This window comes from Haliotis rufescens, unplaced genomic scaffold (assembly GCF_023055435.1).
Source record: "Haliotis rufescens isolate VD_foot unplaced genomic scaffold, xgHalRufe1.0.p SCAF_43, whole genome shotgun sequence".
In the NCBI taxonomy this organism is placed as follows: Eukaryota; Metazoa; Mollusca; class Gastropoda; order Lepetellida; family Haliotidae; genus Haliotis; species Haliotis rufescens.
The window spans coordinates 1,581,885-1,606,312 of record NW_025964146.1 but is presented as its reverse complement, the minus strand read 5'-3'; the positions used below and the strand labels follow the sequence as shown (position 1 = coordinate 1,606,312).

At 40.2% G+C, this 24,428-nt stretch overlaps 1 protein-coding gene across 3 annotated transcripts in view; it reads left to right on the top strand.

Moving 5' to 3' along the window:
- Positions 1–24,428, top strand: part of LOC124110533 (ligand-gated ion channel 4-like) — a 105,455-nt gene that overhangs the window by 23,317 nt on the left and 57,710 nt on the right. Inside the window, exon 1 of one of the 3 annotated variants that reach the window (XM_046469907.2) lies at positions 9,756–10,506. The exons of the other annotated variants lie outside the window; for them this stretch is intronic. The gene's annotated coding sequence lies outside the window, so the exon portion shown is untranslated. Of the gene's footprint in view, positions 1–9,755; positions 10,507–24,428 lie in introns of those variants that run through there. 3 annotated transcript variants of the gene reach the window in all.

The window sequence follows — 24,428 nt, the reverse complement described above, 5'->3', positions numbered from 1 at the left end:
GGTTGAACTGGATGGCAGCTTATAGCACCGGATAGAGCTGGGTAACACTGGGCTGAACTGGATGGCAGCTTATAGCACTGGATAGAGCTGGGTAACACTGGGCTGAACTCGATGGCAGCCGATAGCACTGGATAGAGCTGGGTAACATTGGGTTGAACTTGGTGGCAGCTTATAGCACCGGATAGAGCTGGGTAACACTGGGCTGAACTGGATGGCAGCCGATAGCACTGGATAGAGCTGGGTAACATTGGGTTGAACTTGGTGGCAGCTTATAGCACCGGATAGAGCTGGATAACATTGGGTTGAACTGGATGGCAGCTCATAGCACCGGATAGAGCTGGATAACATTGGGTTGAACTGGATGGCAGCTTATAGCACTGGATAGAGCTGGGTAACACTGGGCTGAACTGGATGGCAGCTCATAGCACCGGACAGAGCTGGATAACATTGGGTTGAACTGGATGGCAGCTGAAAGCACCGGATAGAGCTAGATAACATTGGGTTGAACTGGATGGCAGCTGATTGTATTCAATTTGTATTGTGAAGTTTAGAATATTCTGTAACAAAACTGTAACGTTTCTGTATCGAACAGTTAAAAAATATATACGCAATACGGTTGTATTATAAACTTTATGTTGAATACAATTACCTCGTTTATAACGAAGTTATCGATGTGGTCTTTGTGGAGAGATTCGGAAAATCAGCTGTGTATTTATTCCAAAAGTTTCCTTTTTTACTGATTTTTACGCATTGATATAATTTTTGGCGTCTGAGTCACGTAGAGGCCATCATGACCCATTTGTTTATCAATTGAAGCCCACGATCTGATATGCAAGCACCTACTAAGTGTTCTTTCATGTTTGGCTTATTTCACAATACTTATTCATACACATTGATTTATAACTCTCTTCAAAGATGCACTTTAACATAAATTCCTAATTTTTAGTGTCAGTCTTATTCAAGATACGACCGCATCTATGATAAAATAAACTACAGATAATGACAAAATTCCCCTTTGATAAATACATAACATCTATCAAAACCAAATTACAATATCTTATCGTTTTATAGACTTTAGAATACAATGCCAAATACCAAACAGACAGCACAAACCTTTCTAATATCTTAAACAAGTCTACAAGTACAACATCCAAGCATATATCTTTGATTCTTCATTTTCGGTTTACGGTTTGTAAATAGGTCATGAAATGAAATTACTTGGTTCTAAATGGGACGCTCTTTTCACTTAACCACAAACCCAGAAGCACCGTCGGCAGAAAGGCCATGTTCAATGGAGGCCTTTGCTAGTCTTTGCCCCTCGTGCACTATTTATAGAGAAACTAACAGTGTACTTCACTAAACCCACACCATTGTAATAATTCTATAAACACAGCGTTTAAACTGAAACAGAGCCTTCTGGCGCCATCAACATCATCGCCACATCGATTTCGTTCTAATTTTGTATTTATAATTCGACACGTGGCCTTGATTTCGTACCCTAACTGGGAGTTCAATTTGGCGTGTTCCTTTGAGGATTTGGTTAGATACTAACTGACCTCACATATAGTCCGTGTTATGAACGCCATTGCGGGTTATCCGTAATTTGATCAGGCAATACGTCAGAAACAGACATAGTTATGTCAATACGTGACAAAGTGTTGGTAAAGTCTTGGAACATGCACGTGACTAGTAACCCGGAAACAGCATAACCACTATATCAAATGAAACGTCCTTTACATGAATGCCTCTGTACCAAGTAGAATACAATAGAATGTTATTTGGGTTCCCAAGTGTTTAATATTTTCCTTGTTTAGATTAATGTTGCTTTTAACACAACCTACTGGGTGTGAAGATGCGCTCTGGGACACATTGATGTTGCTCCAGAAGCAACAAAAGATTATTTAAAAAATATCTGTTAAAATGTAACAATTTTGATAATTATTTACAAAAATATTTTTCTGTCGATGCTATATCACTCGACGTGAAACCCTGTTTCCGAGCATAGAAGAACGAGGCGTGGAACATAGCGACAAAACGTTTTCCATAATCATAAGAAACGCTCATCTTTTCGCGAACATGGTATCATCACTATTTCATGGTGTGATTCATAAACATATGATTTATGATACAATAGGAATCGTACAATGTACTCATGGATATTGTTTTGTCGTTAATGTGGATGTTTTAACAATGCACACCTAGCATTTGGAAAGTTGTTTTTCGTTTACAACTTATTGTATTGAGCACACAACAGAATCTATTGCTTTTTTAATCACCAAGTCCTTGAAAAGGCATTTAGAATTGATACACATAAGGAAGAGAAGTTATGGATGTCAACTTGTTTATTATGAGGAAAACAACGTGTCTGAGTAATACTTACTCCTTCATTCACCTGATGATTAGTTTGATCATTTTGAAGCTTATCACTCTTTTCATTCCATAGTCGCGTGTTCGTAGATGCAGCGGGTTCTCTGTCATCTGTCAATGTATGTATTCCACAGATATCAGGAAATTAAAAACGGCATTATCTCGTCAAACGGTGCTTTGACCAGAAAGTCAGATATAAAACGTCGCGTCATCTAGGTGTGGAAAGAAGTCCGATGTGATTTAGGTTTCAGATTTTACCACGTTGGTGATCATGTAATCCACGAGCACGGGTATGGTGCTGACAAACCTAGAAAAACAATCTGAGTTCGACCCCTTGATCACAGGGTTCTGGAAACCCAAAGAGACGAAACTCTGCACCGCGAATACCGATGCTAGATTTGATTAACTTGGGCTGACCACACCACCACACCATAACGCCACCCTACCCTCCACTGTATTGAAATATCCTACATCAACAACATAGCGGAGACATGACCATTAGCCAACTCATTGCTGAACATATCCGAGTCGATGCCCACACAGCGAAATACCATATTGTCATGATGACATATTTTAATGTAACATGTTTAACGAAATGTACTTTGGCTTTGAAACCTCTCACTAAACGACATAGCCAATGCCAATGGTTCATCGAATCAATAAAATTCAACTTTCCGAACCCGGAAAATGATTCATGTCCAGCAGAAAATAATTATCCGGAGACGAATTTATAAAGGAATTAATCCTAAAAAATTACCGGTGGGCTTGGCGATTTAGAGAAGGAAATTAGACCTAATTTTCTCCTTTTGCTCGATTTCCGTCAAATAATGCAATATCGCGGGAGAGTCTTGGAGCACAGTGCCAAAGAAAGATGGAAATGTTTGATGATAAAAACTTAATTTCATATGATTACACTTACGATATTTGTAAGTGAATCCAATGTGAAACAGATTCAAAGTCTTATATACATATTGCCTGCACAGTGAATGTGATAAAGTGCATGTCGTATACCACATCTTAAACATGCACTTGTTTACTATTTAGAATCCATTAGTGGTTGGCTCACTCGACGGTCAAAATTTTACTAATCGTTAGATTCGTTGTTCGTGAAGTTCCCACAGGGCATATAAAGAGTACATTGAACGCAACGGCGAGAAAGGCCTTTTGTATTAATTGCAACAGAATGAATGGCGGAATACTCGGTCCTTTTTTTGCATTGTGACTGTCCCTAACGGTCTTTACATGCCTCTGCGTGGTGTCTGCAGCTCTTTGCTAAATGAAGATCTTGCTCTGAAAGTGCTAGTCTGCATGTACTGGCGGGGATGAAGCGCTATATTATGTATGTCAAATATCATATCGACGCTGAAATTTTATGCATTCATGATGAATCAAAGTTCACCTGTTTTCAGACAGTAGTATCAAATGTCGAACGCTTAGACGCCGTCTTCCTGTACGTTCTGGTCATGGCTGGGAGTCAGATTTATACCTATCAGGTGTTGGATCTTGTACAGAAGAGTTCTATTTTTCTTAAGTCCCAATTTAAGCGCTAAATTTAACATTGGAAACCTCATGAATACTCTGCGCGTTCGGTTCCAAATTCAATTTAGCGCGATTACATCTGCAGAGTGTGTTTGTCTCCTAATTGAATGAGGTGATGACCCAGGATAGCTGCAATATTGTCCATAGTTGTAACTCGCTCATGACAACAGGGGGGTGAGTGAGATTGTAAGCTGGATCCAGCAAAATCATATTTAATTGTAGCAATATATGTAGAACATTGATAATCCATCCATCCGATGATCGTGTACACCAATGCCCTGTGCTACCAAAGAAACTGAGGTTTGAGACCCCAAGTGATTCATACAAATATGGCAGTCAGCTTTTGTTTTATAAGGTTTGCATGAGCCAGATGACAAAATGAATGATTGAATGACTGACTGACATTCTTCACTGTATCTCGCTGCCATGTTTTAGCAGTTGTCTCATGCAAACGCCTACATCATCATAACCATCTAATCTCTTTTCGAATCGGCAACAATGAGCCCGGGGTGGAGGAGACTTATTCAAGCCATGATTTCCCACGGGCACATTTTGCAAAAGATCTACTCTTGATGTCGGAGTACGCTAATACAACAAGACAACTGCGGAGCATGGAAAATGTACACAATAGTCCACTTATGCCATCCACAGCACGCACAATCTGAACTCCGATCGTGATGGCCATTATTGTGGTGGAAGACAGCAGTGTGTCGATACACCCTGGGGACGACCTTTTCATATTCCAAGGGATGGTCTGAGATGTTTGTTTGAAACTAAGTTGGTTTCGGTCACTGCTTCAAGACGTGTATTCCTTCTCTGGAGCTAAACCTTTCCTTTGACACATGCATATTTTTCTGGACATCTAGTCAGCAATTACATTTTTTTGGTATCAAATGTTATGTATTATTTTTTTCCAAATAATCAGTCCTTTACAATATACTTTCGTAAGACCGTTATTCATGAATGACATTGATGACTGTAGTTATCGCGCAGCTAAATGGTCACAATCCTGACGGTGACACCTGTGTTCTCAAGGCAGCGATCAAGATCAAAGTCTCCAGGTGATATTGGAGGGTATTCCTGATCTGTCGGTGGTATAAATTAGTTCTATAAATACATCTATCGATACAGGCAAATGTCAGATGACTTGACAGTCACTGAAATGACCAAGGCATTCATTGTACAGTAAACTACGTTTATAACGAACACGCTATGACGAACTGACGGATATAACGAACTATTTTTGTCCTGTCCATTTGCTGTAAATATTCTGAACATTTGCTTATAACGAACTACGGTTATAACGAATTAAAATTAGTGGTACCTCTGGGTTCGTTATAACCGTAGTTTACTGTACATGCCACGGATACCGTCGAAGGTTATTTCACCCAAAACGTAATTCTATAAATGTCTTAAATACAGACACGATGTATATAGTCTTAAATATTTACTGGATGACGACAAGTCATCGGCTAGTCTGACAGATCATCTAGCGGATGCCCCCTTTACAGGTACAGCACTACAACAGGTCAACCAGGTCACATGGCCATTTTGGGTGATGTAACTTTCAAGTTAGTCATTTCCAGGTTGGTGAGATGAAACGAATCTCATCCTAATTACGTGTTATATCTAATGAAACCTGAATTAAAAACAGCCATTAAATTAGTCAGGTTTCCAAAGCAGCAAGTCCTGTTCCTTTGAAAATCATTATACCCCCTCTCCCTATGTTACATCACGCAGTCCATCTCATTCCAGCACGGCACTCGGTCGACTATTGAAGTATGAATAGTCAAAATGTTGCGAGCACTCATTAGTTAACTTAGGCTTCAAATTACCGGATTAGACTTAAAGACATTTGTCCCAAAAACCACCGTCATTGATTTGGAGTTGGAATGAAGTCCTCTGAACTGTTCAGTCGAAACGGAAGTTCCCAGCCGTAATTTGCATACCGTGCAAATAAAGCCCTGGGGTCATTATTGACCGGAAAATAAGGTCCCCGTTGAATGATTGTGACTCTAATGGAGGCTTATGGCTTCTTTCGTTTGTGCGTTGAAGGACCTGATTCAGCCATGCGATTGTGCTGGATAGTTAAATCCTAGGTCACACATATTTGAGAGCCAAATGATGTAAATTTGTCAGTTTTTCTTTCCCTCGAGGGCCAAGGTTATCAAAATGTTTAATTGGTGGGCCATGTTATAGTGCCCAATGTGGCCACGAAGCAAAGGTTTATTGATTCACCGGACAAATGCAAAGCTGGTTATGGGAAATTGCCATCAGATTGTGATTTTTCAAAATGTACGTTTACTAAAGCATTACCAGAATTTCATTTCAAACAAGAGTTTTTACTCAGTGAAATAAGGTGTGTCGATGGAGCCGGTTCTTCACTCAAGCCGGCTGAGAGTTCATTGACTGAGTCAACACTGAGACGCTGCGACCAGCGGGCAACCATAACAGTGTCATTAAGAACTAAAGCATAAGTCATCACATGAAAAGCCTAATCCTTTATAATTCTATCATCAAAGCAATACATTTATTGAAATAATATGATACGATAATTTCATTGACTTGTGTCAATAACTTTAGTTTTTCTTATCTTTAATTCAGTTCATCTTCAGTTTTAAATTAGGATATATTTTAAGACAATAAAATTAATTTTCAGTCCCATAGATTTTTTTAAGAAAAGTCTAAGAAATGAAAATATTTATGTATTTTGCGTCAAACCACGCTCATGCTTTCAGGAGCTCTCAATATTTAAGCTGTGTCTGATGAGTAAGGGTCATGACGTTATTGTTACATTAGTGCTATAAGTTGCTGCTTCATCAGCTGAGCTAAACACTTGTGACTATTCGACAACAAGCACGTCAAGCTGTTAGGGTGCTCATGGTATGATATGGACAGAAACAGCACAGAACAAAATAAATAAGAATTAAATCGTTAGTCTGGACCCCGTTAATCTAGACACCCCGCATATCGGGCAATTGCTGCTGGGTAAGCTTACATGAGTATAAAGTGCCTTATTACTTTGAAAATGTGTTGACGATGACAGTGGGAACGCTACTGTCTGGATTATATAGTGTTCAGTTTCTAGCATATCGCAGTCTGTGGTGATGCATGTATATGTGGGTAGGTGACAGTGTTACTTAGTCAGCTAACTAGGTTCGATTCCCCACATAGGTACAATGTGTGAAGAACAATTCTGGTGTCCCCCGCCGTGATTTGGCTGGAATATGACTGAAAGCGGCGTACAACAGAACTCATTCATGTACATGTTGTCGCCGTTGGTGTTACAGCTATTAGCATCAGTGCATAGACATAATGAGGCATGGAGGTTCAACCAATGAACAGGCCTCAAAGAGTTCTCCTAAATAACTATTGCTGGCTACATTTGGGTAAATATTCATTTGCTGTTATTTCACTACGAATGTCGTCCAGTCAACTCCGAATGTAACTAACTCCAACGAAACAGGAATGTTTGTTGGTTACATCCGATGTTACATATATAACACTATTATCATTAACGATGTGATGACCACTCATCGTGGCATGGTAATACTGGACTGTTTTGTTTATAATTAATAATTAATAACTGATGTCATACCATTTAAACGAGCACAAACCATACATTCCTTAGTGTAGTATCCCGGGTTAGAATGGCCTTGCCACGGAAACCGTTAAGGGCTGATTTGGTATCCGGCAATAGTCGGAAACATAATTCGGGGTAATTCATATAATTACATCGAACTGCGAAGGCGGTGTCGTTTCCAGCTTCCTGATACGTAGTGACTATGGTCAGTCGCCATGTGAACTATTGGTATTTTAAGCCACTTAGTCAGCGCAAATCTGCTTTAAAGAAAATGATAGTGAGTGAGTATGGTTTTACGCCGCTTTTAGCAATGTTCCAGCAATATCACGGCGGGGGACACCAGAAATGGGCTTCACACATTGTACCCATGTCGGGAATCGCACCCGGGTCTTCGGCGTGTCGAGCGAATGCTCTAACCACTAGGCTACCCGACCGCCCCTAAAGAAAATGATAAGCGACCAGGAGTCGATGAGCTTATTTTGTTTCAGCTGGGTTCTTTGTTTCCCTATAGGTCTACTGTAGTTTTTCATATAGATCAACTTTAGTAAAGTTTTTCATACAGGTGAGATGTAGTTAAGTATTTCATACAGGTGAGATGTAGTTAAGTATTTCATACAGGTGAGATGTAGTTAAGTATTTCATACAGGTGAGATGTAGTTAAGTATTTCATACAGGTGAGATGTAGTAAAGTATTTCATACAGGTGAGATGTAGTTAAGTATTTCATACAGGTGAGATGTAGTTAAGTTTTTCATACAGGTGAGATGTAGTTAAGTATTTCATACAGGTGAGATGTAGTTAAGTATTTCATACAGGTGAGATGTATTAAAGTATTTCATACAGGTGAGATGTAGTTAAGTATTTCATACAGGTGAGATGTAGTAAAGTATTTCATACAGGTGAGATGTAGTTAAGTATTTCATACAGGTGAGATGTAGTTAAGTATTTCATACAGGTGAGATGTAGTTAAGTATTTCATACAGGTGAGATGTAGTTAAGTATTTCATACAGGTGAGATGTAGTTAAGTATTTCATACAGGTGAGATGTAGTTAAGTATTTCCACATCGGCCAACTAAAGTTAAGTATTTTATATAGGTCAGCTTTCGTTAACTATTTTCATATAGGTCAGCTGTTGTTGAGTATTTATATATAGGTCAGGTTCAGTTACGTATTTTGTAACAGGTCAGTTTTAGTTAAATATTTTCATATGGGCCACAGTAGTTAAGTGTAATCATATAGGACAAACGTTTTGTCGAGGTGCATGCTTGTGCCCGACAGCATTGGGCGTTGCTCACGTTATCGACCGTTGGTTTTCTTGATGCAAACTTAATCACACGCCACAACGATACACCGGAATATTGCTGACTGCGGCGTAAGCAACAAATAACAGTTACCCTACCCTTTGTATATCGCTTACAGTACATGTTTGACTAGTCAACCACACTTGTCTTGTCTCCTGAGAGGGGCCCAAACTGGATCGGGTGGTCGGCTTTTGCGACTTGGCTGCGTTTTCGTTTCACATTCCTCAGTCACTGGTTTGTTGGTCTAGACTTGATTATAACAGTCGGCCTTTATAGTGTCGGCATTCCCCGTCATTCACTTTCTAACCCCAAAGATCCGGGGTAGAACAGGTCTTCAGCAGCCCATGCTTGCCGTTAAAGACGACTACGCTTGTCGAAAGAGGCGACTAACGAGATCGGGTGGTCAGGTTATCTGACTTTGTTGATGCATGTCATCGTATCCCAATTGTGTAGATCGATGCACATGATGTCAGTCACTGGATTGTCTGGTCCAGACTCGATTATTTACAGACAGCCGTCATAAAGCTTGAATGTTGCTGAATGCGGCGTTAAACAACAAACAAACAACCAACACTTAGTCAACTCAGTGATATAATCGTTATGCCATGGCTGTTAGGAAACTTTCAGTCCATGTCAAATATATCATCTAATTTGAAGAACAGAAAGAGTTGGTTTCAAAGTGATAACCTTTTTCACTTCTTGCTGTCTTATTTTCTGCAGCTGTGTGTTGACTGAAGATCTTGCTCTTAAACTATTAGTCTACATGTAACGACTGTAATACGACGCTACATTATTTATGTCATAAATCACAACACAACTGAAATGTTATGCATACATGACGAATCAAAGTTCACCTGTGATCAGCAAGGAATAAGACATGTTAACGCCGTAGAGTAACAACACACCTATAAACATTGACAGGAGACAGCTTCGGAACCCTTAATTTAAAGATTTATCCAGAAGATTTTCCCAATGCTCATTCTTGAAACTTAATCGCCATAACGAGGCTCCGGCAAAATCATTTTGATCATGGACAGCTGATTCCTCTTCCCAAGAACAATTTCACAAGCGTTTGTCATCTCTAAGAACGCTAAGACTTTTCATTCTTAACCAGACAAGACATTTCTCTTTATGTGGTCCGGCACGACGGTCCACACTATATATAACCGGAGTCATCAAGTCAAATTAGTTACGATGGAGGCCAGGCAAAGAGATTGAAAACTCCTACCTACGGCGTCTGTTCACAAAGGGACGATCCGCTCTTTTACATCGATTGAGGAATGAACTGTTTGGTGTATTGTGGACAAGCCATTAGCTATGGGACCCGAAGAGGCGCGCTGAGTTTAGCCAGTTGGTTCTTCAACCCTGCTAACTTCAAATTGAATGTTGCACGCTTGCCGAGATCGCGCTAATCCCTGCTCGCATTCCTGGGCACAATTGTTGATTTTTCATTCACACGATCAGCAATTAATGTCTGATTTATGATGTTTCCTGTTTTATCGTCTAGTGGGGATGTTTCTGCTCCATATGGCTGACGGAATACGCGAGTGGTCGAGGACCTAGAAGATCCGACTGACGAATTTATCAACTTTTCCTCCTGGCTGGAGGATTTCATTTGTGAAAGGAGCAATGCGTTTGTGCAGGAGGGATTGTGCTATGCTTAGAACATTCTACTGAGCTTCCACGACGGAGAGTTAACGGATACTTGTATACGAGGTAATTTACTTGATAATATCATTTGTCAATTGCATTGATAACAATTTTCCATATTAATGTTGTTGGCGTTAAATTGCAATTTCATCGCAACATCTCGTGATGTTTCTTCCTTCAAATATGCCAATTTCATGGTTGCTTTTCGAATGATGTTTGTTTTGTGTTTTTTTTTAGCATTGCGAGACAAATACTGTACAATGGTGTTTGTTTCTCATGTCCGGTTTAATAATGCAACTCATTCTGGATTGTTCTGATGTAATTCATGTTAATTAATTTTAACATATGGTACACAATTTGAACTTCAGAAACATTACAGAACAAATACAACATATTGATTTTTCATTGCTCGCAGTGTCAGATCTTCCTTCTTCGTTATTGTTTTGCACAGTTTTTATGTATTTCATACAAATCGACCAGAAAGGACATGAACATATTTTACTATATTCACAAGATCAACACTTTTACCTTTAGATACAAGACAAAATCTGTGAAGGTTCATTTTCCTTTAGCGATTACACTGCAGAACACCCATTGGTTTTTCAGTACGGTAAGATGGATGAAAACTTCGTAATACGTAATACGTATTACGATCCTGCAAGGGTTGTTACATGTAGCCATTATCATATTCCATAAAAAATGTTGGATACCACACAGGATACCACACACACGTTTAACACCATACATAGGCATGTATCATATCATAATATGTAGAACGTGTTATATATTAACATATTATTTTGATACTTGTAATTCAGAATACAACATAGTTCGTCTTCAACTTGCATGTCTATCACTATGTTATTTACACTGTTCATTTAGTCAGTCAGGACCAAGCAAAGCTAGGCATGCTCCTACAACAATACATGAATAATACCATGTCCCTCCGCGCGTGTTTTAGTTACCGACAACGATGCCAACCTGGGTGCAAGTGTAGTGAACCCAAAACGTTAATGATTTGTACACCTTGGTAATGTACATGCGCACATGCTGTGATCAGAAACGCATATGTATAACCGTGGCTTGTGTATGTATACTGATCTGTGAAACATATTGCAGAATATAATAATAACCTATGTTAATCAAACTACTACATCGTTCTTCAGCTAATATTAGTCCCGTTTTAACTTTAAACGTCTAAACTGCCGGGGGCAAATAGCATACATTTGAAAAATGGATTTGAACAAAAAATTACAAACGTTATCAGAACGTTACTAGGCTGAAACAGTTTAAAACACAATCTGGATACCCGTTTCAAATACATCACCATCGAGTAACCATTTCTTGTCTGTTTCATATTTAGCCACCATGAAACATGGTGTATTTTGTCCTTGCCCGGCAGTTTACATCGCAAAAAAAATAAAATATGTCATGGTTCTAGAGGGTATATGCTCTGAAATGATTTTGAAATATCTTTGTCAATCAAGTGTATTAAAGCAGTGGTAAGAACGTTTCTCGGCTAGCTCTATGTTTACGTGGGGATAGCAATTTACCCACAAGAAAATGTAACTAGGACGAACGGAGCAAAATGAACTACTGACACACGAACGTGTTTGTAAAGCTTGATACTTGTGATTCATGTGTAAGGTCTATAAGATAGATTAATCACATCAGAAAATGATCGCTATTTCCTGGGGAAGAATTAGTGACTACTTTCCTCCCACTTATCTTACTATTAACACTAATGGTCTCTGAGGATGGACACGGTTCCAGATAAAGCACGACTGTACTTGTACAACTAGCAATGTATGTCAGAGGACCGCACGACGCGCTGATGTGGACTAGCCAAAGCGATCTTAGCGCTACGATTGGCGTAAGTCTACGTCTACGGTCATTTGTGAGAGTTACGCAACCTTAGCATCGCAATGTGGAACGGGGCCCTGTTCCTGTATTTCAGTTCAGAGAAACTCTATGAGACACAATTCCAAGAACCATATAAAGGACATTGCATGCAATACGTGTTGTGATATGAACATGATAGTGTTGTAGCCAAACACGTATGTTTCTACGACCTCACCGTATGTTTCACGCAGTGTGAGGTTAAGTTATTATCAGGTTATTGGTGAGTTTTTCCTCATAGTGATAGTTACACTAGCTCAAGGTGTTTGTACTTCTGTATTTGATGACATATTCGTGTGGAAACTGGTCAACAATAACATTAACAGCTTGTTTTCAAATAAACTTAATCTTGTTGTGTTTATCTGTTTCGTCTTTCAAGGGAGCATATCGTTGTAAGAGACCAGCTAGTTAGTGTTATATCAGAAACAGGACCTAGTCGATCACCACTTCAAAACATACATATATATCTTTTAAAAAATATTTTACGACCATGCATATTGTGAAGACAAATTCACCGACCATCAACTTATATCGGATTTATCCAGCTCAACTGTAAATCTTATGTGTGATATTGAGTTTTTGAGCAGACTTGATCAGTCTCCATTTATTATATAATCGTAATGTCTCAAATATCCACAATTAACAACACAAACTGCAGCGGACAATTGAAACATAATGGTTTGCTAAGAAACGTTTTTAATTAGTGACACAGTTTTCAGAGTTTTTTGTGCATTCGGAACAACCAATGGAAGAGGAAGAATATAATGGGATGTTTTTTTTGTAATTTGATATTTAAAAAGTTCAAACTGGAAATCAGTACGTCCAGTCTAATATAATTCATAACGTATTGATTAATTGATTTCGTTCCGGAAAGGCAAACTAAAACAATGTGAATCGCATGCTTGTTCTTCTCCGAGAGTAACCGTAACACAAGTATAATTATGTACTTCTCAGACCGTAACCGCTGCGCACTTGTGATTATATGCTTCTCAGGGAGTAGCATCATTCTAATTATCTACTTTTTAGAGGCTAGTCGCATGACAATATTAAATCATATACTTCCCCCGGGATAGCCTCTGTAGGTAGATCACAGAGCATGGGGGACAACTATGTTGACTTCAGGGTAACACAGTTATGTAGATCACAGGCTAGGGGATGTAACACAGTTATGGAGATCACAGGGGGTTGAGCAGAATTTTTATTTATTACCCACAGGGTTAGAAATAACTGAGTTAATAAAAATCGTATGTGCGCTAGTGCAAATATTACTTCACGCGCACCAGTGTATTGTGTCCGTCATCCGGACATTGTTGACGTCATTCGAATTTTATTGTAATGTAAAGACGGAATGACGTAACACTAGAAACGACTTCATAGCTGAATATTGTTGACGTCATTCGACAAATTGTTGTTTTCTAGGACAGCGGTGGTGATCAGTGCATTATTTTGTAAAGGGGAGCTCAAGAGGATAAAGAAAAAATGATTTCTAAAGAAATTATTACGCTTACATGTGTATCATACTGATTTTACAAAACAAGTGTAAAAATTCATGTATTACCCTCGCTCTCGTTCGGGAAATACAATAATTCTGACACTCGTTTCGTAAAATCAGTATGACTCACATGCTCGTATAATAATCTCTATGTACGTACTAGGATGGTCGTTGCAAACTCAAATCATGTGTATTTGTTTGTCCCTGATGAGGATAAAAAGTTAGTAAGTAAATAACGGCAGTCTAAACTGCATTTCAATTGTATCAAAGAGTATCAACTTGATGTTGGGGGAGAGTCCGAAGTGATACAGGTCTTACACACGGATACAGTGCTGACAAACCTAGAAACATAATCAGGTCGAAGGAGAATGTAAACCCACAGTCAGGGGTTTCTGGCATATTAGTGGTGCTGACACTAAACATGCATTGTATTGTCATCATATACATACCTTTGTCATAGAACACAAAGTAAACTAACAAAAGTAAAAATGGTATATTTGCAAACTCAGATTATTTGTAGTAACCAATATCTCCAGATATGACGTTTCGCTCAATGTCGAAATGAGGTGATAACGTCATGACGTCATAGTGAATCTACTAGGTGAAGCTTGTGAGGCATTTAGGCAGCCTGGTTATTGAGTCTTGAGATCGTCGCCCACGTACTGTCTTTAATGTCTGTATCATACACTGAATGTGCAATTGTCATTATGATTATTTTGGGAGCATAAAGGATTAAAATCTATTTATTTCCTTTGCATATTGTGAGTGATGAGGTGGTTTATGACTAACAAACCAATCCTGACAATAAACAGTATTAGCTGTGGACTGTTATACAGAGTCAGATGAACAATTGTTATACAGTGTCGATGGGACAAATGTTAGACAGACGCACTGGAACGACTGTTAAACAGTGTTAGTGGTATGATTGTTACACAGTCTCAGAGAAACGAGTGTTAGACAGTGTCAATCGAACAACTGTTAGACAGTGTCAGAGGAACGATTGTCAGACAGTGTCAGTGGAACAACTGTTAGACAGTGTCAATGGAACAACTGTTAGACAGTGTCAATGGAACAACTGTTAGACAGGCGCAGAAGAACGATTGTTAGACAGTGTCAATGGAACAACCGTTAGACAGTGTCAATGGAACAACTGTTAGACAGACGCAGAAGAACGATTGTTAGACAGTGTCAGTGAAACAACCGTTAGACAGTGTCAATGGAACAACTGTGAGACAGGCGCAGTGGAACGATTGTTAGACAGTGTTAGTGGAACGATTGTCAGACAGTGTCAATGGAACAACTGTTAGACAGACGCAGTGGAACGATTGTTAGACAGTGTCAGTGAGACAACCGTTAGACAGTGTCAGGGGAACAACTGTAAGACAGGCGCAGTGGAACGATTGTTAGACAGTGTTAGTGGAACGATTGTCAGACAGTGTCAATGGAACAACTGTTAGACAGTGTCAGGGGAACAACTGTTAGACAGTGTCAATGGAACAACTGTTAGAAAGACGCACTGGAACGATTGTTAGACAGTGTCAGTGGAACAACCGTTAGACAGTGTCAATGGAACAACTGTTAGACAGGCGCAGTGGAACGATTGTTAGACAGTGTTAGTGGAACGATTGTCAGACAGTGTCAATGGAACAACTGTTAGTGTCAGGGGAACAACTGTTAGACAGTGTCAATGGAACAACCGTTAGACAGTGTCAATGGAACAACTGTTAGACAGACGCAGTGGAACGATTGTTAGACAGTGTCAATGGAACAACCGTTAGACAGTGTCAGGGGAACAACTGTTAGACAGTGTCAATGGAACAACCGTTAGACAGTGACAATGGAACAACCGTTTGACAGTGTCAATGGAACAACTGTTAGACAGACGCAGTGGAACGATTGTTAGACAGTGTCAATGGAACAACCGTTAGACAGTGTCAATGGAACAACTGTTAGACAAACGCAGGGGAACGATTGTTAGACAGTGTTAGTGGAACGATTTTTAGACATTGTCAATGGAACAATTGTTAGTGTGAGTGGAACAATTGTTTGAAAGTGTCAGCGGAAGGTTTGTTAGACAGTGTCAGAGGAACGATTGTTAGACAGTGTCAGTGGAACACCTATTAGAGGTGAGGTGAGGTTTAAAGTCGCGTCCAAGATTATTGCACTTATATAGCGACGTGCATGCACGTGTATGTGTGTGTGTGGCTGCTTGTACTAGTCTGGGCTGATGCCGATTTATAGTGCTAGCTCACTGAGACACCATGCCGCAGTATAGCATGAATTCCCCACTCAGACACAGTATACTGACTCCGAGCCGACCAGTCCTTGTTTTAGCCCCTTAATGCCCTTAACAACAAGTACCATCTTTTAGCGTCTTTTGGTATGACGCGGCCGGGACCTTCCGGTCTTTCTAACGACAGTTAGACAGTGTCGGCAGAATGACTGTTAAACAGTGTCAGTTAAACGATTGTGAGACAATGTCAGCGGAACGAATGTTAGACAGTGTCAAAGGGACGATTGTTAGGCAGTGTTATGGGAACGCTTGTTAGACAATGTATCTTAGTGGATCGATTGTTAGACAGTGTCGATGGAGCGACTGTTAGACAGTGTCAGTTGAACGATTGTTAGACAGTGTCGATAGAGCGACTGTTAGACAGTGTCAGTAGGACGATTGTTAGTGTCAGTGGAACGATTGTTAGTGTCAGTGGAACGACTGTTTAACAGTGTCAGTGAAACGACTTTGAAATAGTGTCAGTGGAACGCTTGTTAGACAATGTCAGTTGAATGAATGTTAGACAGTGTCAGTGGAACGACAGTTAGACAGTGTCAGTTGAACGACAGTTAGACAGTGTCGGCAGAATGACTGTTAAACAGTGTCAGTTAAACGATTGTGAGACAGTGTCAGTGGAACGAATGTTAGACAGTGTCAAAGGGGCGATTGTTAGACAGTGTAATGGGAACGCTTGTTAGACAATGTATGTTAGTGGATCGATTGTTAGACAGTGTCAGTAGGACGATTGTTAGACAGTGTAATGGGAACGCTGTTAGACAGTGTCAGTGGAACGATTGTTAGACAGAGTCAGTGGAACGATTGTTAGACAGTGTCAGTTGACAACTGTTAGACAGTGACAGTAGAATGACTGTAATGCAGTGTCAGTGGAACGACTGTTAGACACTGTCGGTGGAACGATTGTGAGACAGTGTTAGTGGATCGATTGTTAGACATTGTCGATAGAGCGACTGTTAGACAGTGTCAGTAGGACGATTGTTAGACAGTGTAATGGGAACGCTGTTAGACAGTGTCAGTGGAACGATTGTTAGACAGAGTCAGTGGAACGATTGTTAGACAGTGTCAGTTGACAACTGTTAGACAGTGACAGTAGAATGACTGTAATGCAGTGTCAGTGGAACGACTGTTAGACACTTTCGGTGGAACGATTGTGAGACAGTGTTAGTGGATCGATTGTTAGACAGTGTCGATAGAGCGACTGTTAGACAGTGTCAGTAGGACGATTGTTAGACAGTGTAATGGGAACGCTGTTAGACAGTGTCAGTGGGACGATTGTTAGACAGAGTCAGTGGAACGATTGTTAGACAGTGTCAGTTGACAACTGTTAGACAGTGACAGTAGAATGACTATAATGCAGTATCAGTGGAACGACTGTTAGACACTTTCGGTGGAACGATTGTGAGACAGTGTTAGTGGATCGATTGTTAGACAGTGTCATTGGAACGATTGTGAGACAGTGTCAGTAGAACGACTGTTAGACAGTGTCGGTGGAACGATTGTTAGTGTCAGTGGAACGATTGTTAGACAGTGTCAGTGGAACGACTGTTAGACACTGTCGGTGGAACGATTGTTAGTGTCAGTGGAACGATTGTTAGACAGTGTCAGTGGAACGATTATAAGAAAGTTTCTGCAGAGCGACTGTTAGACAGTGTCAGTGGAACGATTGTTAGTGTCAGTGGAACGATTGTTAGTGTCAGTGGAACGATTGTTAGTGTCAGTGGAACGACTGTTTAACAGTGTCAGTGAAACGACTTTGAAATAGTGTCAGTGGAACGCTTGTTAGACAATGTCAGTTGAATGAATGTTAGACAGTGTCAGTGGAACGACAGTTAGACAGTGTCAGTTGAACGACAGTTAGACAGTGTCGGCAGAATGACTGTTAAACAGTGTCAGTTAAACGATTGTGAGACAGTGTCAGTGGAACGAATGTTAGACAGTGTCAAAGGGGCGATTGTTAGACAGTGTAATGGGAACGCTTGTTAGACAATGTATGTTAGTGGATCGATTGTTAGACAGTGTCAGTAGGACGATTGTTAGACAGTGTAATGGGAACGCTGTTAGACAGTGTCAGTGGAACGATTGTTAGACAGAGTCAGTGGAACGATTGTTAGACAGTGTCAGTTGACAACTGTTAGACAGTGACAGTAGAATGACTGTAATGCAGTGTCAGTGGAACGACTGTTAGACACTGTCGGTGGAACGATTGTGAGACAGTGTTAGTGGATCGATTGTTAGACAGTGTCGATAGAGCGACTGTTAGACAGTGTCAGTAGGACGATTGTTAGACAGTGTAATGTGAACGCTGTTAGACAGTGTCAGTGGAACGATTGTTAGACAGAGTCAGTGGAACGATTGTTAGACAGTGTCAGTTGACAACTGTTAGACAGTGACAGTAGAATGACTGTAATGCAGTGTCAGTGGAACGACTGTTAGACACTTTCGGTGGAACGATTGTGAGACAGTGTTAGTGGATCGATTGTTAGACAGTGTCGATAGAGCGACTGTTAGACAGTGTCAGTAGGACGATTGTTAGACAGTGTAATGGGAACGCTGTTAGACAGTGTCAGTGGGACGATTGTTAGACAGAGTCAGTGGAACGATTGTTAGACAGTGTCAGTTGACAACTGTTAGACAGTGACAGTAGAATGACTATAATGCAGTATCAGTGGAACGACTGTTAGACACTTTCGGTGGAACGATTGTGAGACAGTGTTAGTGGATCGATTGTTAGACAGTGTCATTGGAACGATTGTGAGACAGTGTCAGTAGAACGACTGTTAGACAGTGTCGGTGGAACGATTGTTAGTGTCAGTGGAACGATTGTTAGACAGTGTCAGTGGAACGACTGTTAGACACTGTCGGTGGAACGATTGTTAGTGTCAGTGGAACGATTGTTAGACAGTGTCAGTGGAACGATTATAAGAAAGTTTCTGCAGAGCGACTGTTAGACAGTGTCAGTGGAACGATTGTTAGTGTCAGTGGAACGATTGTTAGTGTCAGTGGAACGATTGTTAGTGTCAGTGGAACGAATGTTAGACAGAGTCAGTGAAACGATTGTGAGACAGTGTCAGCGGAACGAGTTTTAGACAGTGTTAGTGGAACGATTGTTAGACGGAGTCAGTGGAATGATTGTATGACAGAGTCAGTGGGACGATTATTAGTGTCAGTGGAACGATTGTTAGTACAGTGTCTGTGGAACGATTGTTAGACAGAGTCAGTGCAACGATTGTTAGACAGTCAGTGGAACGATTGTTAGTACAGTGTCAGTAGAAGGACTGTTATTTAGACAGTGTTAGTAGAACGATTGTTGACGTCAGTGGAACGATTGTTAGTACAGTGTCAGTAGAAGGACTGTTATTTAGACAGTGTCAGTGGAACGATTGTTAGACAGAGTCAGTGGAACGATTGTTAGACAGTGTCAGTTGACAACTGTTAGACAGTGACAGTAGAATGACTGTAATGCAGTGTCAGTGGAACGACTGTTAGACACTGTCGGTGGAACGATTGTGAGACAGTGTTAGTGGATCGATTGTTAGACAGTGTCGATAGAGCGACTGTTAGACAGTGTCAGTAGGACGATTGTTAGACAGTGTAATGGGAACGCTGTTAGACAGTGTCAGTGGAACGATTGTTAGACAGAGTCAGTGGAACGATTGTTAGACAGTGTCAGTTGACAACTGTTAGACAGTGACAGTAGAATGACTGTAATGCAGTGTCAGTGGAACGACTGTTAGACACTTTCGGTGGAACGATTGTGAGACAGTGTTAGTGGATCGATTGTTAGACAGTGTCGATAGAGCGACTGTTAGACAGTGTCAGTAGGACGATTGTTAGACAGTGTAATGGGAACGCTGTTAGACAGTGTCAGTGGGACGATTGTTAGACAGAGTCAGTGGAACGATTGTTAGACAGTGTCAGTTGACAACTGTTAGACAGTGACAGTAGAATGACTATAATGCAGTATCAGTGGAACGACTGTTAGACACTTTCGGTGGAACGATTGTGAGACAGTGTTAGTGGATCGATTGTTAGACAGTGTCATTGGAACGATTGTGAGACAGTGTCAGTAGAACGACTGTTAGACAGTGTCGGTGGAACGATTCTTAGTGTCAGTGGAACGATTGTTAGACAGTGTCAGTGGAACGACTGTTAGACACTGTCGGTGGAACGATTGTTAGTGTCAGTGGAACGATTGTTAGACAGTGTCAGTGGAACGATTATAAGAAAGTTTCTGCAGAGCGACTGTTAGACAGTGTCAGTGGAACGATTGTTAGTGTCAGTGGAACGATTGTTAGTGTCAGTGGAACGATTGTTAGTGTCAGTGGAACGAATGTTAGACAGAGTCAGTGAAACGATTGTGAGACAGTGTCAGCGGAACGAGTTTTAGACAGTGTTAGTGGAACGATTGTTAGACAGAGTCAGTGGAATGATTGTATGACAGAGTCAGTGGGACGATTATTAGTGTCAGTGGAACGATTGTTAGTACAGTGTCTGTGGAACGATTGTTAGACAGAGTCAGTGCAACGATTGTTAGACAGTCAGTGGAACGATTGTTAGTACAGTGTCAGTAGAAGGACTGTTATTTAGACAGTGTTAGTAGAACGATTGTTGACGTCAGTGGAACGATTGTTAGTACAGTGTCAGTAGAAGGACTGTTATTTAGACAGTGTTAGTAGAACGATTATTAGTGTCAGTGGAACGATTGTTAGTACAGTGTCTGTGGAACGATTGTTAGACAGAGTCAGTGCAACGATTGTTAGACAGTCAGTGGAACGATTGTTAGTACAGTGTCAGTTGAAGGACTGTTATTTAGACAGTGTTAGTAGAACGATTGTTAGAGTCAGTGGAACGATTGTTAGTACAGTGTCAGTAGAAGGACGGTTGGAAAGTGTTAGTAGAACGATTGTTAGAACAGTAGCAATAGACAGTTCCGGATCATGTAATATGTATCCTTTCGACCATGTAGCGAAACGAGGGCCAATCCCGTTGTAAAATGTCGATTCCGAACAGCAAGCTTCATTTGAAACAATGAAATCAATAGAAGTCCTAAAACAATCCCTACACCAAACAACAAAAAGGCAATCAAATATGATCTTTTGGATATAGTTTTGAATGGCAAATCATCTAACAAATTCAAAACCCAAGGGTCCCTTTGAGATAAGGGATGTTTCATCGAGCGTGTTATGCCTTATGACTGAACACAGTGCTAACACGGTGTGTTCTGGGTCGACGAAGAAGTTATTCTTCACTGGCACCGTATGGACCGACTTGATACTGCCATTCGACCTTTCAAGAATGTAAGCGAAACAATCTGTAGGATCTTGAAGGTTAAGTATGAGAATAAATATCAAGCGCTGTATCCGTGAACAATTTAATACGCTCTAAACAACCACGGCTTTTAAACAAGATTAAGTTTAAGATTATATGCAGGATGCAATGTGAGTAATGGCTTAGTGAAACTTTTGATGGATTGCATTTTACCTTGGATCTCACGCCACGTATATTTTCCTGATACACCTGGTATGAATTAGTTTGGGATATCTATAAGATATATTACATAGGCCTGTTGCATCGGTAATTAACTAGGATAAGAACATAGTTAACGTAATGAAATACACTTGGTCCTAATTTGACGCTTCTATTTATAATAGAAGTTTCTGGACAGGATGAAAACTACGGAGTCTCAGTTTGGACAAAATCGTTTTGAAGTTTGCACAAACGAAGAACATGGAGTAGCGCATTTATGAATCACTACTCTATATCCCGCGGAGATTTCAGGGCAAGACAGGTCGCATGTACACGTGGCTAGTTCTGAGTGGATTAAAATGGGGAATTGGGGGTTACGGTGGTTGATATGTGTCATCGGACTGTGGTGGTCGCTTGTTTCGCTCACCACTGAGTTTTCTGATTCAGATCCACAACAAAATAATAATCCATAACCACCCCCACCACCCAAAAAAAACTATAAAAAAAACCAAAACAAAAAAACAACCAAAATCAAACAAACACAATTATACAAATGAAAACAAACATAAACATAAATGTATAATTAAAACAAGGTAACAAAAATAATATTCAAGAAATACATATCACACACGAAAATTTGCATAACATGTAAAATGAAACATCAAATACGCTTCAATTAAGAAAATCATTGTAATATTATAGGCTGCAGAAGCAAGCAACGTTTGATACTGAAGAATGCCCATCGATTATCTTAATGAATCTCAGATTTGCCTGTGTGGTATCAGGCGCACCCCAACTCGCGTCGTCCTGGCCTCGACCCCTGTCTAAATGGTCTGGGCCAGATTGTGTGAGAGCGAGATAGGACCGGAGGAGTGCCTTATCAAAGTCTGGTGGAGGTGATGGCTTTCTAATTAGGCAACTGGTGCAAAATTCCTGAGGTCTATTTCAGAGAACGGCAGAACATGGCACCGCAACTCGTGCCAAATACATGCAAAAAGCCCCACAACATTCTGCGAAGGATCTCCCCGACGATTAAAACCATTGATAACCTTTGATATATCCCTTTGCAATTCTCGTGATTTCTGTGCTTTTTTTTCCAGTTCCAAGTATGTCTGTTATTCTTCTCAGATGGGGTGGCCTCGTTAAGTTGCTTAAAAAGTATGTTTTAAAAGGATTTGTCGAAACGCGGCTCATCATTTTGCGAGATAAGGATAGAGACATTTTGTATACAGCTAATTATTGGATAAGGGAAACCATATGATTGAATGTTTTTTCTCGATCGCATATTTGTTATGCCATCAATTTAAGTAAACATTCAGCTCCACGTGTATGGCAGACATGGCGAGACATATGGAGGACATGGCGAGACATATGGAGGACATGGCGAGACATATGGAGGACATGGCGAGACAAATGGAGGACATTGCGAGACATATGGAGGACATGGCGAGACATATGGAGGACATGGCGAGACATATGGAGGACATGGCGAGCCATATGGAGGACATGGCGAGACATATGGAGGACATGTGGAGGACATGGCGAGACATATGGAGGACATTGCGAGACATATGGAGGACATGGCGAGACATATGGAGGACATGGCGAGACATATGGAGGACATGGCGAGACATATGGAGGATATGGCGAGCCATATGGAGGACATGGCGAGACATATGGAGGACATGGCCAGACATATGGAGGACATGGCCAAGTTTGACGAATCAGTGACCAAAAGGATGTCACATGCAATTTTCCATTTTAAATTGTGCCATATGTGCCCGTGTTTCTTTTAGGTAAACATTTCACTTGCCTTTCCATGTGTTTGTGACAGGTACCACCGGTGGGACAGGAAACGCGAACACATGGCATAATCACTGTTTGATAGTGATTCATAAACACATGCTCACGAGGTAGTCGGAATCGTACAATCGAATGCGTTTAGTTTTTTCGTTTATATTTACAAATCAACGAATATTCACTGTTAGATATAGATATCTTTATGCCTCTAGATTAAACTTGTGATATCATAACACTGTTGACGTCACACGCCTTTCATTTACGTTTTGGGAGGCATAAGCTTTGTTACAAAGTATGTAAAAATAACACAATAAATAAAATATCCATGCTGTGTTTATGACATTCATTGCCTCTCCGTCTCCTGGGAAATATGATAACCGTAGCACTCAACCTGTAAACATAAAAAAAGGAAGGACACTCGTGTTATATTCTCAGCTATGCACATGGTTTAGTCAGGCAGGCATACATTGGTGCGTTTTATAGTACTTGGTTATACTCATGAATTATGTACGCGTATAATATCTCGTGTATCGAGACAGCTTATAGAGGAGCAAAGGAATGTAAACCGAGTTTGTTTTGGAAGAACGTTTGTTAAATTTCATTATGTTTGTTTAACCATCACTCACTGTAATCTGTGTCTGGTATTTTTGTGTAAAACTAAATTGATTCAGTGAAGACTGGAGTAAGAAATGAATTTGCAACCACGTGACCCCAACCATGTTTGAAATGTTGTGAATGTGTACCGAAAAAGTTAAATGTAATGATAACATGTCTACGATATCCATCAGCAGTAATTAATAGTTTTTAATCATTAAAACCATTTAGAAGTATTCTTTGAGTGCCAGCACAGTTCATTTTCATATAAATCTCTAACGATATTTTCATTTTGAAATCAAACTTATGATAAGAGACGTAGTTCCTTTCGCTTCTCAATTTATTGAAGTCATATTTTTAGATAATTTTAAAGATCTTCTTTGTCTTGTTAATTCTTTGATCTAAGGACGTGTTCCTGTAGATTTTTGTGCAACAGGCGTGCGTGTA